This window comes from Danio rerio, chromosome 2 (genome assembly GCF_049306965.1).
Source record: "Danio rerio strain Tuebingen ecotype United States chromosome 2, GRCz12tu, whole genome shotgun sequence".
Taxonomy (NCBI): Eukaryota; Metazoa; Chordata; class Actinopteri; order Cypriniformes; family Danionidae; genus Danio; species Danio rerio.
This window is the reverse complement of record NC_133177.1, coordinates 43,041,476-43,059,221: the sequence shown is the minus strand read 5'-3', so window position 1 is coordinate 43,059,221 and position 17,746 is coordinate 43,041,476. Positions and strand designations below refer to the sequence as shown.

The 17,746-nt window shown below is 35.2% G+C and overlaps 1 long non-coding RNA gene across 1 annotated transcript in view; it reads left to right on the top strand.

The window, feature by feature from the left end:
* The window catches only part of LOC141378650 (uncharacterized), a 98,603-nt gene that overhangs the window by 2,042 nt on the left and 78,815 nt on the right, over positions 1 to 17,746 (top strand). The window contains exon 2 of the long non-coding RNA XR_012393546.1: positions 4,334 to 4,562. This is a non-coding gene — a long non-coding RNA (uncharacterized lncRNA). The remainder of the gene's footprint in view (positions 1 to 4,333; positions 4,563 to 17,746) is intronic.

Genomic DNA, 17,746 nt, shown 5'->3' with positions numbered 1-17,746 from the left:
GGGTGTCTTTGCTGCGCGGCCAGCCATGCCCAAATGTGTGCTGACGAGCTAAAGTAGAGAAGGGAGATGCCTTTAAGAAGCTGCCTGCGCTGCCCATTATCATTTAAATGCCCGCTGGTCTGAGCAGGACCTGGCTTTAGGGGTTCCCACGGCAACCCTGATTCCGAGCTTAGTTGGAGAAGATTTTAGGAAAACTGACCCTGGGTGGAAGGAAAGACAGACGTTTCTGCAGTTGTTCTTTTCTTCCCAGTTGGGGTCGTTTGAGGTTTTGACATCTCAATGAGCTCATGGCAGGGTCTGTTCAGCGGGGTGATTGGCTGCAGATGAGGCTGAAAAGTGGAAGTTTTCAGTGTGAATTCAGAGCGGCTTGTCTGCTCACACACTGACATGCAGTATTACTTCCACTACAGCTACCTGAGCTGTCAACATCACACCACCGTGACAAGAGGGATGTTTGCGCATCTATTAGCACAAACGCATATCAATGAACTTGGAGGCATAGACACAAGTTGCTGTAAGCTCATATGCATCATGTGCATGCTTAAATCAAAATGTTTGCTTTGCCTTAGTTCACTAAACCCCAGTGTCATTCTTAACTTATGATTTTATTCTTCTGTGAAACCTAAAAACTGAATTTTAGAAAAAAATGTAAAAATTAAAAATAACGTATTTGTATTTTAGTAAAGATTGCTCCTATAAAAAGTAGAATCAACTTAATTCATTTAGGGTCAAATTCTTTTACAAATATATATTGTTATCTTTGACAATAACTCATTTATTCATAAATACATTGAATAGATCTGATTCACTGAGTCCGTATAGAGACAAAATCTACAGATTCTTTTACAAAATGACTTGAAAGATTCTCATGAAAGCCAATTTCTGCCCATTTATGCTTTTGTAAATAAACATTAACCCTGAATAGTCAAAATGATATTAATCATAATTATGATATAAAATTGAATTGATGACATAAATAGTCAAAATTATTACATGAAACAAAAAAAGCCAAAATGTCAATTGTTACTGAGCAAAAATGATATAAATGATGGCTTAATTTGGTCTTCAATACCACCAGATCCTGGGCGACACAGTGACTCAGTGGTTAGCACTGACTCCTCTCAGCAAGAAAGTCACTGGTTTCTGTGTGGAGTTTGTATGTTCTCACCGTGTTTGTTTGGGTTTCCTCCAGGTGCTCCGGTTTCCCCACAATCCAAAGACGTGTGGGTATAGGTGAATTACATAAGCTTAATTGGTCGCAGTGTATGTGTCTGAATAAGTGTGTAAGGATGTTTTCCAGTATTTGGTTGCAGCTGGAAGGGCATCTGCTGTGTAAAACATATGCTGGATAAGTTGGCAGTTCATTCCGCTGTGGTGACTCCTGATGAATAAAGGGACTAAGTTGAAGCAAAATGAATGAATGAATGAATGAATGAATGAATGAATGAATGAATGAAACCACATCCTTAAAGTTCAGCACTTATTAAACAAAAATAAACAGAGAGGACAGTGGAAAGAGGAATAGAGTGTAACATACATGGCAGAAAGAGATGCACACATCAAGTGATCTAGGCGAATACATTTCATCAGGCGAAGGAAGGGAAATAAATTGCTGACTTTTTGAATCATTATTATTTTGTATTATATTTACATTTTTGTTCCTGTAATGTGGGTAAAGTGGACCATAACTCTAATACATGTGCCAAGGAAAATACATATTTTCAATATCAATTTACAGCAAATCTGTGGCTATATGATATATATTCTTTATTCACTCATAAATCCAGCTGAAAAGCCCCTCATCTCGTTCCTATATTGTTCACGTAGTCCAAGTCAGCATGTGACAGTGTGGCTACACTGCAAGAAAGCTGAGCGACGTGACTGGATTGCTCCCATTATAATCAACAACGCTGTCTGTATTGCAAGCAGAGAATGTCTATCCAGGCTTGCTGTTGCATGCTAACTGTGTTGTGACAGCACAATATACCACTTCAAATTGTAAAATCCACCTGCAAGCCAAGCATGCTGCTAACGCTATGGAAGAGAGAGCTTCAGCCAAGTAATGACAGTGAAATAATTAAATTAGGACTAAGCCAATAATTCAATGCATTATATATACAGTTGAAGGCAGAATTATTAGCTCTCCTGTGAAATTTAAATTCTTTTTCAATATCACAAATCTTCCAAATGCTGTTTAATGGAGAGATGTTTTTTTCAACATGTTTTTAAACCTAATAGTTTAAAAAAAAACTGATTGCTAAAAGCTAATTATTTATTGTTTTTAAAAATATTTAGTCAAAAATTATTCACTGTCATCATGGCAAAGATAAAATAAATAAGATATTAGAGATGAGAAATTGGGGGGAAAACACGGGGGCTAATAATTCAGACTTCCACTGTGTGTGTATATATATACATATATATTAGTGCTGTCAATCGGTTAAAAAAATAACTAATTATCACACTTTTTGAAAATTAATCGCGATTAATCACATTTACAAGACTGGAACTTGTTATTTTGGCTATTCAAATGTAAAATAATGTAAACGTAAGACAAAAACTATTTAAATTTAAAATATAATTTTTTATTAGACTTTTTGTTTAACTTGTAACACAGATTTCTTCATGTAAACAACATACCCACAATAAACCATTAAGATTATGGCTTATTTAAGTGGACTGCCAAAATACAGGCATTGCAGATATAGAAAATGGAAAAATATAATAACTATAAAGAATTGAATACAATCTATTGCACTCATTGTAAAGTTGTATTGCTGTGAGTTGAGAACATTAATTACAAAGTAGAAACAATTTTGCTTACTCTTCTTTTACTTTCAGGCAGTTGCTAAAACAGTCCAGTCTGTTGACATATCTGGGGACAATGTGGACCTTTTCTTTTGAATGATGTGAGCTGAGAGTGCAACGCAATCTCATGGCAATTCGTAACTTTTTGATTTAGTGGCTACAGACAACGACGTGTTGGCAGGTTTATGCAGGTTTGTTGCTAAGAAACACACACACACACACACACACACACACACACACACACACACACACACACACACACACACACAGTGCGCGCAGAACAGGGCAGTCGGAGCGACTCCCTTCAGATTCAACACGCATGATCGCAATCATCAAAAAACTAACAAAAGCAGTTTTTTATTTTTTGAAAAGCATTTAAAGGTTAACAATATCAATCCTTTTAAGCTATAATTTTTGATTGTCTGCAGAACAAACACTTACAATGTCTTGCCTAATTACACTAACCTACCTAATTAGCCTAGTTAAGCCTTTAAATGTCACTTTAAGCTAAATGCTAGTATCTTGAAAAATATCTAGTAAAATTGTATGTACTGTCTTCATGGCAAAGATAAAATAAATCAGTTATTAGCAACCGATTTTTCAACATTTGAGTTATTAAAATTATTATGTTTAGAAATGTGTTGGAAAAAAAAATTCTCTGTCTAACAGAAATTGGGAAAAACATATATAGGGGGGCTAATAATGCAGGAGGGTTAATCATTTTGACTTTAACTGTATATATTTTATAGTATATTCTCAAGACTTCATATGGGTAGTTTCCCACAGACAGTAAGGATCATCAAATAGCATCAGACGCAGGCAGTAAAATCTTTCTAAGTGCTGACAGCTGAAAGCTCTGCACTTCTGGGATGCTCCTAAAAGAAGCTGTAAATTTTGGTCTGAGACGAGCCAAAAACTCAATGCTGCCCTTTTTTATCCTGACCGATTCTGCATCTCTCACCATTTTCTCCCTCACACAAACACGAAGATGCTGAGCCTTGGTAACAAAAATAAAGCCATCAGCACACTGGCTCATTCAGGCTTTTGTGGATTAAAGGCTCATTGGCACTGGATGGACGACCGGCACTCATGGTGGCTCACGTGGAAAAAAAAAACTTTGTAATTCCCGGGGATTTTTTCCCCTTTTCCTAGTTCAGAACAATACAGCACTTCAGTTGTATTTCAATGCACAATGGAAAGGCCCAACATTAGGAAACCCAATCATGTGGAACATCCCATTGCTGCTTCTTCAATGTGTGAGTGTGTGTAGTAGTAGGTGGATCACTGACACTGTATCCACAGACCTGAATTGTATGGATGAATGGCTCTACCTGAGTAGTAATTGACAGATTGACAGCACTTAAGAGATGCTGACAGTGTGTGTAACTGTGTGTGTGTGTGTACTTCTGAGAAAAGTCATGGGTCACTGGGGCAAGATGACCAGCTGACCAGATAAAGTGCAGTGTGTCTACATGGATCCTCCCACAAATGCCATTGCCTGACCTGTACACCTCCTGTTTTCCAGGACAGACATCCAACAAAGGCAAAAATCACAGAGGTCCTGGTCTTAATGATCATTGTCTTGGGGAACAGAATGACCGGCTTTGTGGAAATACACAGCTATAATTGAATGCAGCATGACCTCCGACCTCACCCCTAATGGTAGTGTAATGAGAGATGAGGGCTCATTGTTGCACCCATGTTGAAGATTTGGGATTCTACACTAACGACAGAGCAGACGGCCCATCTGTCAGGTACCAAACATATACGCTTTTTGTCTTTTTATCGCACACATGGGCCTATTTACTTTTAACAATTGCGCATTATGCGTTGCAACTCAGCATTTTTCCACACATAATTCACTGGAAAACTGGACACATTTTTTCGGCCTTTATCATTCACTATTTGTGTATATACTTATCGAAGTCATATATTGCTTGTTAAGTCATGAGTCGTGACATAGGGAATATTGTTTCTGGGTCCAAGCTGCTACTCAGTTTAATTAAGAAAGTATTCGTTCATGACCCCTTTTTATATACATATATATAAAATCACGGTGTACACAACCGTCTCTGGTAGGGCTGCACGTTAATGGAAAAGTGTAAACATTGCGATTAGGCATGGGATGATATCCGTTTTCAAGGTATACCGCGGTTTGGAAAAGTCAAGGTTGTAAAACCATCAAAATTTTCTTTAATACCATTCCTAAGGTATGTGTAAGATTTTTTTTTATTTACATTTTTTAGGACAACGGTATCTCCAGCAGAAAAGATATCTAAAGATGCCGTTTTAAATGGTTTAAAAATCTGTTTTTGAAACAAATGAAAACAGCAGAAGTCAATGATTAATTTAGCCTGGCATGTTTACTCTTTCAAAATATTTTAAATGTTTCTCAAAATAAAATATATTGTGTTTAAAAAGGAAAAAGTTTTTTCGAAATTAACCCAGACATTTAAAAATAATATATTTTAGAGCAGTAATCACAATACTGTGATACTGTGATTTTTAAAAAAATGTATCTAATGTTATCATATCGTCAGAATCTTATACCAGCCCATGCCTAATTGTGATATGTTTTTATTCTGTTGCAATAATAAATATAATGTAGCAAGTTGAATAACTATTTAGAAATAATTTATAATTTTAGATTGATTGGGAGTCTAGATTGTTTCTGTATGGGAGTGCATAAAATATAAACAATCTACAAGCATAGATAAATTCAATAATAAAAATATATTAAATAAACAGCATTTTAATGTTTTCGAGAGGAGTTGAACTGTATTCAGGTATATAATAATTGAATAATCAAATGTAAAATAATACTGCAATAATACTAGTCTTTGTTGTATAATTCAATCAAATTAATCGTAATTGAATTAAATTAAAAATGGTACAATTTTGCATCTAAAACCTTTACACAGTCACAGGCCTTAAAAAACACTTGCAAAGTGATATTGATGCTGAAATGATATTTTGTGCAGCCCTAGTCTCTGGACTTGCTGCATCAGTATTTTGACAATTTATGTTATATTTTGTGATACTATTATTTATAAAAAAATAAACCACTTTTTGGCCATCATATATTAATTATGATCAAGATCGAAAGTATTACAGCACTTTTTAAACTTCACTAGCACATTTATACTTTAACAATTCAAAAGTTTGGGCTTTTTCAGATAACATTTTTTTCTATTGTCTTTTTTATACTTACCAAGAAAGTTATTATTATTTTTTTTTATAAAAAAAAAAATAGAGTAAACAGCACAATTGTGATTCTTTTTTAAATTAATTTATTAATGTATGTAATATATTCTATTACAAATTATTTTTTTATAATTTAATTTTTTTTTATTCAATTAGTTTATTTTAATTAATTTGAACATTTATTCCTATGATATCAAAGATACAATTTGAGAAGATTATGGGACTAATCTAGTTTAATAGGCCCTATTCAAATTTCCGGGTTTTTCAATAGCAGAAGGCGTCATAGCTGGGTAAACAGAGTGCAGTGAATGGGAGAGTACACAAAATATGTATATTTTTTGCAATCCTATTTGCTAAAATAATAAAAGAATAGAATATAGTTTCAGAAAAGAAAAAAAAATGTCTGAGACTGATGACTAATGACGGCAGCCAGAGGAGAGAATAATGTCAAAGTTACTCTCAGCTCCATAGACTCTACATTAAAAAACACCTCGCATAAGCGGTTATTTGTTTTTTGTAATTTAACACAAAGATGATATAATAAATACATAAATGCATATAAATGTTAACACAATTTTAAAATCTAAATATTAAAAAACGTTCAAGGATTTAAGATCATGTTGACCGTTCAACGCGTCATGTTCAACAGTCTTGTGAAAAGGGTCTTGTGAAATCAACATTATTATTTCAAGATGTCTAAAAATAATTATTCATCTAGCCAATTTCTGTCAGATACAAAACAGAAAACATTAATTTATGCAAGCATAATTAAATGCAAACATTATTTTGCAGAAATTAGAAGTCAGTTATGAGGTAATATAATTATAATTAAACCACTATATAAAAGTCATAAGGTATTAGATTAAATGTCATTACTTCATAATTACATAAGACATATTGCATTTTTTATGATAAATAGTAAAAATGACAAAAGCTAAAAAATCTATGAAGATTATATATATATTTTTTAATTATGGCTGCAAATATTGAAATCATTTTAAATAATGTAAACCTTTCTTTGGCAAAATATTGCTCATTTAACAATTTGGATTTATTTTAATTGTTCTTTAAGCATTTTTAATGTGGCCAGGTGTTTTTTATTTATTTATTTATTTTTTTATATAATTTTATCAATTTAAAGCATAGGCCTCAAACTCTATTCCTGGAAGGCCACAGCACTGCATAGTTTTGGTTTAAATCGAAGTAAACACACCAGATCCAACTAATCAATGTGTCAATAATAATCAAGACTACTAGAAACTATTAAGCAGGCATGAGTTGGAGCTGGTTGGAGCTAAACTGCAGAGCTGTGGCCCTCCAGGAATTGAGTTTGAGAACATTGATTTAAAGTCTTCTTGATAAAAAATAAAAATCTTTAAAAAATATTACAAATCTTATTGACCTCCTTCCCTCCAGATATTGTAAAGGCAACATATTTTCTTTTTACACCCCACAACAAAATAAAATCTGTAATGTTACTAACATCATATGTGTCAGTGCTTGTAAAAAAAAATGGAAAAGCAAACAGTTTTATTCTACTTTGTCCAGCTGTCTTTTTTGCTCTTTTCAAAGTAGCACACTTCATCCTACCTCGCAAATAGATCTTCCATCTTTCCGTATAGCGCTGATCTATTATCTTGTTTTCCCTCCCGGGCCTGATTGCTCTAAACTAAAGTGATAGTGTGTCCTGAGGAGAATTTTCACCCCTGTTTTTATGTCTGTGAAAGGCTGATTACTATTGTGACAGATGCCTCACACAGCTGCAGACATTCTAGCAGACAGCTGAAAATGAGCAGTCATTATTTACATTATGTATTTTAGACTCATTCTTGCTGTTCTTGTGTCTTCGCCTCACAATGTCCCCCCTTCCTTTCTCACTGTTTTTTTTTTTTAATGTTGCCGGCTGTTTCTTCATCAAGGTATGAGTGCAGAGACTGATAACTAATTCCAGCAAAGTACAATAACCGAAGCTCCTGTCCCCCAGAGGGGCAGAAAGTAATTACTGACCTCCCACTAGTCGCACGCATACATGTGCGCGTCTCCCTGCTTCGCTGTCATTCGCTGTTTTTCTGTCTTGCTTTGACTGATTATGCTTAGCCCTCTGATGCATGGGGCTGAAAATTAAAATGACATTTTTTATAGATCCTTTATGATCTAAAATGCATGCATCAGAGGATTTATAAAGTTAAACCTGGGTTATTTTAAATCCTAGGATTTCATGGTTTAGAAATACTCTCTCTTCTTAATTCAAAATAATGTTTTCTTTTACCATTTCAACACCTTACACTTAAACTACTGTAAAGACACAAACAGTGTTTGCATTTTCAAGTGGGTTTGCTAAAAAACATTTTAAATATGTCTTAATTTTCCTATGTCCTTGTACGTATATATTTACCAACAATCCATCTAACTAAAACTTTTAACAAAACTCTTATTTATAACTCCGTTAACCAATAGGGTTTAATTGTTTACCTTACAATAACATTGGTTTAAAAGTTCTCCATGGATTTATGGACCATATATGGTGAGGATACTGACCTGCACAGACTTTTGTACATGTGTTTAGTATTATTTTAAGAAATGGTATATTGAAAAAAATCTGTATGTGTACAACTAGTGTTTGCTTGTTTTGACACATATTTAAAATTTGTAATGTAAATTTTTTTGAGGGGTGTGGCAAGTAAAAATCCTTAGTGTTTAGCCCTGTTTAAGTGTGAAATGTAACAAATAAGGGTCTTAAATTAGGTTAGAAATTAATAATTAAAATGTGTTTAATGTCTAAAATTTGACTTGGTAAAATCTTCAAATACTCGAACTAAATACAGGTGTCTAAAACATTTTGAAGTAATTCACTTTTGATCACTTTAGCCTCGTTGACATCTGGTATTAACATACATTTTCATTGACCCGATCACAAGTGGACCATACTGAATACAGGTGTAAATGGGGTCTAAAACCATTTTGAGCTAAACCACTTTTAACCACTTTAGCCTTGTTGACACCTGGTAATATACATTTTCATTGACCCGATCACAAGTGGACAATACTAAGTACAGGTGTGAATGGGGTCTAAAACCACTTTGAGGTAAATTACTAAACTTTTGACCCCGTTTACATCTGGTATAAGAAGACCGCTAAAAAAATGGACAATACTAAATACAGGTGTAAATTGGGTCTTAAACCCCTTTGAGATAATCCACATTTGACCCCGTTGACACCTGGTATTAAGATAAATTTTTATTGACCCGATCACAAGTGGACAATACTAAATACAGGTGTAAATGGGGTCTTAAACTATTTTGAGGTTATCCACATTTGACCTGGTGTACACCTGGTATTAAGATACATATTCACTGATCCAAAAAATAATAATGATATTAAAAACAGGTGTAAATGGGGTCTAAAACTACTTTGAGGTAATCAACATTTGAGCCAGTTTACACCTAGTATTAAGATATGTATTTACTGATCCGATTTAGAAGAAAAAAAGGGCGACGCTAAATACAAGTGTTAAAGTGTTTATAACCAGTTTGAGGTAATCAACTTTTGACCACTTTAGGCCTGTTTACATTAAGATACACATTTACTGATCTAATAAAAAAAAATGGATGATGTTTAATACAGATGTAAACGGGGTATAAAACATTTTGAGCTTATCCAATTTTCACCACTTCACTCATTTATATTTGCTATTAAGATACATCCGATCACAAGTGGATGATGTTTAATGCAGGTGTAAACAGGGCTTAAAATGTTTTTGTCTAGACCTGCTTTGACCACTTTGACCTAGTTTACACCTGGTATAAAGATACATTTTTATTGATCTCTGATCACAAGATGTCTAATGCAGGTGTAAACAGGGTCTAAAACTGGGTCAGTCACAATGGGTCTAAGTAAAGTTGTTTATGTATGAATCAATTGAACATTTTAGAAGATGTTTTTAGTAAGCGTTTAAAGTAACAATAAATAAGGATGTACCGATATAATCTTTTTGAAACCGATCCAATCTCGATATCAAAATTATAATATAACCGAATAATCCTATCCCGATACTGTGCCATTTTTTTCCCACATTAAATAGTTTCTACAGTTTTGATCATCATAAACTCAATATATCTTCTTTAGTAAAAATAACAGACCTATAGACCTACTGTACATGACAGATGACACAATCTCAAAAAAAAAAAATGTCATGCTTAGTGTTAAGTAGGCTACATTATTTAAGCATTCGTTACATTGATAGGATCTGTTGTGGTCCACCTTTTACTATTTTAATATTAACCCTCAAATACTGACCCTCATCACTATTAAAATAACCAGCCTTTCAGCAAAGCCTGATGTTTTCCTGCAGGTTTGATGCAGACAAAACTAAACTGTCTGAGGCCAATTTTACTTATTAAACACTCCTTTGCCTAAACTCACCGCGAGTGAAATGGAGAAAATGAAAGCACATCAGCACAGAGGAAAAATCAAATGTGCAAGACATAATCTTTAAACGAATGACTTATTAAAAATGTAGCAAATATATGTAAATATTTAAAAAATTACAGTGGAATATCAATTAAATCCTTATATTCCATGGAGCAAAGCTAACCATCTATCTGCACAGTTGTGTTCATTATTAATTTTTATTATTTTTTTGTCAGAAAAATTATCTTTTTGGAATAAATTTTGTTTGGTATAATTTGTATATTAATGTATTTTTTGTTGATCAGTTATCTACTAAACAAAAAAGAAGAAAAATTAACATTTGAGGTGAAGGTTAAAACAAGGTCTTCTATGCTTCAGCGCCAAAACACACTGGTTTGTTAGATAACAACCCAGCAAAAATATGCGTAATCAGAATCGATATTCGATCCAAGTATTGCATCGGTGCATCCCTAACAATATAGTATATTAACACAAATATGTAGTTGTTTATAGCTTTAGTTGTTTTAGCTTCATTGCAAAGCAAGTTTACTTGTATACAAAAAATTCATATACAATAATAATTAATTATTTTCACATAAAAAAATGAGAAAATTAAACTAAGAACAACTAGAATATTTAACAACATTAATCACACAGATTTCTTTGGGTTTCTGGTTAAAAATGTGAGGCACAGACTAATGCTATGCATTTAGTAATGTATGAAGTCATGAAGTTGTTTTAACTTTAACCTTGCTTTTATCTTGTGTGAACAGTTCCTAGTGATGTTTTATAAACACATTTTGGGAGGAGCATGGGCAGATGTTTTTGAAATGCAAATACATGATTACTAATCGTTCTATTATCCAATCAGCGTTAGACCAAACCCCTATAAATACCAAAAGTTGTCCTACCTGCATTATCTCATGACTTTAGCATCCATCCACCATCTCGACACCTCACCTCTTAAACATTAACTACCCGGGGGGAGCGTTTTGGGGCCTGGCTGGACACTTCACTCGAACCCCAACTTCTCTTTCTTCCTCGATAAGGGGAATAACAGTTGGGGTGTCTTCGCCGAGGTCAGAGCCCTCTCCCTGTACAGCACGCCAAATACGCTTTATTTTTAAAACATCTGTAAGTGTGAACTTGTGAACTGTGGCTTAAAAGCAGGATTTAGCACAACAATAAATTTTGTTTTCAACAAATAAATGCAATGAAAAGTTTGACTTCTTGGTTTATTTAATAGTGTGAATAATAAACTTGGTATAATGAGCTTATTTTTTTTTTTGTATCAAAGGTCTGTCTGTCTTGTCACTGTCTGCGTGTCTCTCTCCTGGGCCTGTCCCAGTAAACACCCCTCCCACCCCGCTATGATGTGTCACTTCAGTCATCTGAGCCATCTGTTTACTGCCGTCCTCAATTACCTCTGGATTTGTGTGTGTATTTGCATGCGTGTTTGTATGAGAAAGTGAGTGAGAAAGAATGGGTTGAGTCAAACAGGTTAAGAGCGCTTGAAGTGTCATCGTATAGCAGGCGTTCCAATATTTATATTGCACTGGGCGGTAACTATATGCACTTTGCAGCTGTGGATCTTAAATGAGGTGATCAGCTTACACTGTTGCAGCATCCTCTGCTGAAATTGAGGGAGTTGTTTGTCATGTGTCATTGTTTGGCAAGGACGCTCTTTGTATACGGTCCCTGGAGTGTGAATGCGGCACCCAGGATGGCATTTCACGCCAGCGGTGATTTCCTCTTTGCCTCAGTTAAGAAAGAAAGAAAGAGAAAGAAAGAGAGTAATAAAAGATCTGTTTTATTAAACGTATTGCAATTTCAATTTGATTTGCGATTTAAGTTTGTTATCAACCTTCAGCTTAAAAATGTATTGTAGCTTTTTAGTGTTGGTTAAAAAAGGAAATGAAAAGATATTAACTTACTCCAACTTTTATTTAAATGTGTTAATAAATATTTAGAAATTAAACACTCATTTTTCTCTGGAGCGAACAGTGGTGAGTTATGGCGTTAGTTATCTCCTGGTGCCTTCGTGGTGTTTTTTCATATGGTGTAACAGCTGCAAACAATTCTGAAATTGTACTTTGCTGTTGTCAGCTACTATATTGAGTGTCACTGGCAATACTTTTAGTTGACTTTTTAGCAAGATACTCCCCATATAGCCACCTGTGGTGCTTTTTTATGTGCTGGTTGTTGCATTTCCTCGTGCTGTGGCAACAATTTGGCGATAGCTCTTGCAAATGACCTGGTTTTGTTTGGTGTCTGTGACATTGAAAGTAAAATATTCCCATATTACCGACATGCTGTTTTTCTTTGATATGAATTTGTCTATCAATGCTTCTGAAGCAGCAGACGCCATTGCACTTGTCTACGCTTTCTTGTTGTTTGTTTAATTGTGGGCTTTCTGCGTAGTTCAGTCGTGCAAAATTTGATTGGGCAGAACAAAAGTGTGCTCGCTCAATTGGATAGTAAAACGGTCGCACACAGATGGCAGTCACGCATTTGATCTGGGTGGGAGAAATTATAATACATATACATTTCATATCGCAGCCTCTTGCGATTTTTAGCTAATCGCAGTGTTTCAAATCGTTTCTGTGTGCTTCACGCAGTTGAGTGGGCTAGACATAACCGTATGTAGGTGACCAACTCTCTCTTTTCTATATGCACCAGACACTTTCTTATCAACATTCCGTTTCTTAGACTTGTCATAATATTTTATAGCTATACTGCTACTATAATTGTTTTAAGTGCTTCTTTTATCCTCGCTTGTAATTCACTATAGATATAAATTGGTAAATGTAGTAGTCAAAATAATAATAATAATATTAATAATAATCACCAACTTCACAAAGTTTTAGTCTTTACAGGACTCGAAATTGCGACCGTTTTGGTCACATATGCGCCCGAAATTTTATGCAACCTCAATTTTCTTGGGAGCATTTGTGTGAGTGCATAAAATTGTGTTTTCACAGCAAATAGTTCACCACATGCACAGATTTAGGAGGCATTCACGCATTAAGCATCTTTGCACCTAAAAACAGCAAACGCATCGCTTAGGAATGGTTTAAAACAGTTGTCATGTCAACTTGCTGCAGCAAACAAAGCTCGTAATGCTTGCCCCGCCTTCAAGCTCTTCTTATTGGCCCACTGCACTAGAACACAACTAGATTGGTCAATATCAGCTGTCAATTAGGGTTGGGCCGATGAAAATGATCCACATCCACATCGTTTTACCTTGCATTTCTGAACAGCCCTCTGTCCGGTGAAAACGCACATCACGTGACTACACGCACACACACAACCACACGCTGTCATCGCTCTTCAAACATCGTACCAAATTAGTCGACATAGCCCCCACCCTACTGTCAATCACTCAGTTCCGATGACAGGGAGCTACAGCCGTGAAAATGTAAAGGTCTGGATACGAGAGAATTAAAACAACACTGGCAGATTTAGTTTTGGAAAGTGGCCTGAAGTCACAAATAATGGCAGATCTGACTAGTGATTATGTAATGAATGTTAATCCAGCATTTATAGTTTTGGAAAAGTGGATTAAAGCTTTCCAGTGTTTTAATGACTAAAGCATTCTCTGTAAAGCCGGGGGGACAAAGTTTTTAGGTAAGTTAACAATGTTTGCCACTGAATCTACACAATTTAAGCACGAGATGTTCTAACGTTATTTAATCCTTCATTTAATCATCACGATGCTGTCAATCGTGTGACTGACACCGCGTTTACCATCGCTAAAGAGCATGCATTCATTGAGATGAAACTAATATTGCAGCTCATGAAAAGACCTTTATATATTAAGATGGCTTATGCAAATAATAAGTTCTATGTCAATATCATCTGTGCAATATCAGATACCACTCGTGAGAACAGCAGTTTTTTATTGTTAATTCATTTAATCTCATTCACGTCAAGCAGTGCATGCTGGGCCGGTGAGCTCATGCAGATATTTGTGTTTTTGTTAGTTGTGTTTAGAGTGGAAATATACACGTACAGTATGGTGCTTATAATTTTTGGTGGGTGCGACTACATTTGTTTGGTGCACCTAAATTTTTGAAGGGGCCCTGGTGCTACCAAGAATAAAGGTTAATTTCGAGCCCTGTATTATTTTTATTAAAGAAACTATACAAAATGCATGTTGATATATTGTTCACAGCAAGATAAATGACACATTTTTCCATGCTAACTTTGGGGCATGAATTGTAACAATAAATATTAGCACCTTTATGTAAAACTGAGATGTTGCCTCAACGTATTTCTTAATTGTGTGAAAATTTTCTTTTAATTATTATTGAAGTAAACAATCAATTTAAAAAGCAGCAAGCTTGTTTTGATCAGTAATGTACTTTAATTAATATTAATGGCATATTGGCCATGACAGTCATCTGGCTGCACTTACAATGCCTAATCCGCAGATCTGTTATTCAAACAAAAATAAGTCCCAAGTGTTTACATTAACTTAAATCACAACCAAGTATGCTTACCTAACCGAAATGATCAATCTGACAAAGTGCATTTGACTCGTGCAGCTACATGGGCATGAGATATTAATATAATTAGGCAGTAATTAGTCAGCGCCTACTCCTCCTCATGTCTTTCTAATGCAATATAAGCAATACTTTTGCTCTAAGGCAGACTACATATTTACACACAAATCCCACCAGTTTACTTCAAATTAAGACATGAGTGACTGCTCTGACCCATGCAAGTCAAACATCTAAAGCATGTAGGTATGTTATTGTGAGCTATGATTGCATATGAGATTATTCGAAAGCAGCAACGTAGTATTGCAAATCTAGTGCTTTCTACTGCAGAAATATTGTTGCAATTGTAACTTTTAGTATCAAATTGGCAAAGACAGTTCACTAATTGAGAGGCAGAACGCACGGGAGAGAGAGAGAGCAAGTAAGTAATGAAGAGAAGTTCATCTGGAATTGTTTCAGCGCTTTCATTATGCGTAACAACGTTCCCTGCACTGTTGATCAGACAAATTTGTCTGCGGGGCTTTTCTGACGCCCCTGTACACGTCACTCTTTCCTACTCTTACTCCTCATGCAGTGAAGCATTAAAAAGTCATTAAACTGCACTAATCTCACCCAATGAATAGATAGAGAGAAAGAGAACGAAAGAGGGAGAGACAGAGAAGTGCACTTCAAAAGTCAATTCAAATGATTTATAAGCTCCGTTTCGATCAGTCGTTTCTTTCGCCCTCTGGTTTTCAAGGACGTGGCCACACACCGATAGAAAAACAACTCAATAATGAAATAAAACGTGCGGAAAGATTGATAGTCAGCGAGGGAGAGATGCATTAGGCTGAAGGTAAACAGTCCACTTAGTCCACAACTCCTTAACTTTTCACAACGGTCCCAAAACAAGCATGCAGTGGACAAGAATGACAAACTGAAAGATTACTCTAATGGACTTAGACTAGGTTTCTGAAGCCAGTGTCGCCTTCAAATATGTTCTTGGTTGCCACGAAAATCCATTAGGCCTGCTGGAGTAGCATTACATTAAATCATGGCTGCCGTCCCCTTAAAATAGTCCTATTTCTTTGTATAAATCTAATCCTCTGACAACACTAGACTAAAAGCAGGACGATGAGAGGGTGAGAACAACAAGGTTTTGGATTGTTAAAAGCAGGGAATGAATGCAATGTTATGAATGTGATAGCATCTCAAGGCAGCGCTTCATCCTGACAGCAGGCTTAGTGTCAGTGTGTGATGATAGTCAAATCCCTGTGTCGGCACATGGAGAGAGGGAAAACAGCGCTACAGGTGTCACACAGGACAAGTGAAAGGGGGGGTGTGTTTGTGTGTAAAAGCGATAGCAGGTATTAGCACAGAAGCTTCTTGCTAAGCCCCTGTGGTGGTGACTGGACGGAATGCTTTAACACAGGTGCGTTTGAACTTTGATGTCTACGCAGGTAAACTGCACACACACAAGTTGCACTCTTATACTAATGAGGACCGCCCATAGATGTCTATTTCTAAATTTAGGGAGTAGTAAATGTCAGTTGTTTATGAGCAAATCAACTGAATGAATTATTCACTGAATTAATCAAAAACACTGATTCTTTAGGGAACAAAAACAAGTGATATTTGATATGAGTGAGCCATTGATTTATTCATTGAAGTGTTTTGTGTTGCTAGTGGCAGTGTCTGAAATGATTTGCTCTGCAACCATCAAGTATGTTCTATAAATTATGAATGTGTGTGATATGAAAGTATTCTCGACTTCCAGTATAAACATTTTGTCTTCGTTTCATTGCTATTAACAAAATCTCTTTTATGCCCTCATGGGCTACTAAACTGCTTGTGAAAATTTGCCATGAAGACAAACAACTCACAGTATATAACATGTAAGATATGAGAAGTCAATTTTAAAGTCAGCTTGAAATCATAGTTTACATTTTTTTATTTTTATATGCATATACATTTACCGGCCACTTTAATAGGTACACTCCCTATTGTCTTGTCACAGGAGATATCAAGACTCATCAGACCAGGCAACAGTTTTCCAATCCTCTTTTGTTTAATTTTGGTGAGCCTGTGCGAATTGTAGCCTCAGTTTCCTGTTCTTAGCTGACAGGAGTGGCACCCGGTGGGGTCTTCTGCTGGTGTAGCCCATCCGCCTCAAGGTTCGATATGTTGTGCATTCAGGGATGCTCTTCTGCATACGTCGGATGTAACGAGTGGTTATTTGAATTATTGTTGCCTTTCTTACGCTCGAATCAGTCTAGTCATTCTCCTCTGACTGCTGGTATCAACAAGGCAGAACAGAACTACTAAGTAGTCCCAAGTAAATCAGCAGTTTCGTAAATACTCAGACCAGCCCACCTGGCTCCATCAACCATGCCATGTCTTAACTCATACATGTGAAAGTGTGACACGAGCAGCAAACAGCCAATCACACAAAGCTGAAGAGAGCCCGTTTGAGTCATGATTCATTTCTCTGTTGAAAATTAAAAGATATGTTTTTTGATAGATAATAGATTTCTATACATTTAGAAGGTTGATGCAGCAAAAAGTTTGAAAAGGCAACTTACAGAAAAATATTATAAGAGTTAAAATTAATCAACTGGTTTTAATATTGTATGATTACAAATAGCTCAAAAGACTTTGAAAGCTATATTAAAGCATATTTATATGTTAATATTTAAATGCAACTGTTATTTTAGTTCATTTACATTAAATGAAGTTAAAGTTAAAAAAAAGTTATTAAAGTTATTAACTTTAATAACTTATTACTTTAATAGACAATTTGTTATAAAAAGTTAAAGTTATTACTTTAATAGACAATTTGAAAC